Source organism: Grammomys surdaster, unplaced genomic scaffold (assembly GCF_004785775.1).
Source record: "Grammomys surdaster isolate TR1022 unplaced genomic scaffold, NIH_TR_1.0 229, whole genome shotgun sequence".
Classification (NCBI taxonomy): Eukaryota; Metazoa; Chordata; class Mammalia; order Rodentia; family Muridae; genus Grammomys; species Grammomys surdaster.
Genome location: NW_021604674.1, coordinates 28,019 through 29,168, shown reverse-complemented (window position 1 = coordinate 29,168; position 1,150 = coordinate 28,019). Strand labels below are relative to the sequence as shown.

At 46.8% G+C, this 1,150-nt stretch overlaps 1 protein-coding gene across 1 annotated transcript in view; it reads right to left on the bottom strand.

Moving 5' to 3' along the window:
- Nucleotides 1-1,150, bottom strand: part of Ifit1b (interferon induced protein with tetratricopeptide repeats 1B) — a 9,363-nt gene that overhangs the window by 7,537 nt on the left and 676 nt on the right. The gene's annotated exons all lie outside the window — the stretch shown is intronic.

The following is a 1,150-nucleotide window of genomic DNA, read 5'->3' as shown; positions in this document are numbered from 1 at the left end:
CTCTCTCTCTCTCTCTCTCTCTCTCTCTCTCTCTCTCTCTCTCTCTCAATCTCTTTCTCTCTTAAATAACCGAATTCATGGCTACTCCTTTTTTTTTCCCAGAGCACTTTCAAATGATGGACAGGCTTCTGTAGGAAGATTAATCCTGGCCCAGGGGCATCAGATTCAATCCGGCTTTGCTTTCCCTGGCTACAACATCCCACAGTTGGAATTAGAGATTGTACCTGCACCTTATGGGAAATAAAGACATTGTCAGGACAGCTAAGAGCACTCTGAAAACTGGACAGCAGTAGCCCAGAAAGATCTGCCTTGACTGGGAGGCTCACAAGGATCCTTCTGGAGAACTGTGTCTTGAGGTGGAGGTACATGTGCTTGTACATACGCACCTGATCTACCTTACCAAACTTCTTGGCATGCTTTTCCGTCCCATGGACGGCCTTCCTGCTACTGTCATACAGTAGTTCTTGTTCCTGAAATGACTGGGAATGGGGATCTGAGATGAGGGCTCTGAGCATTCCACTCCTTGTTTGCCCCCATTTGGGGCTTCCTAGCCAGGCTCCTCCTGGAGGAATTGACTTCAGAGGGGCAATGGGGGTGGGGAGGCCCCAGGCTCAGGGGATCAGAGGTGACCTGATTCCCCAGGTCTCAAAGGTAGGTAGCAGGGCCTTATTTTCTTGTTAGTTATATGCTCTATTCCTCTGTTAAGTTGCAAAAAGCAGGTGCTCCATACCTGGCCTCCATACTCAGCCTCAGGGTACGCTACAGCACCCCATGCACTGGTCATTCAATCTGGAACCACTGGATGGTGGTCCAGTATCGCATTACCTTCCTGGTGATGTGTGGTGTCCTTGTCTCAGGGATAAAACTTTTATCCACCATACCCTAAGCCTCAGTTGTCTATCTACCAAGTCTCTATGTCTCAACTTGCTCTACCTTACCAAACTTCCTGGCATGGTTTTATGCCTCACATAGATGTGTATATAAATATTATATATAATACATGTCCATATAGATTTAGTTTCTTGGAGAACAGCTTTTAATGCCTCTTGTCAGAGAGAACAGAATTTACACATTTTTGTTTCTTAATCGTCGGAGAGAGAGGGGAGAGAGAGAGAGAGAGAGAGAGAGAGAGAGAGAGAGAGAGAGAGAG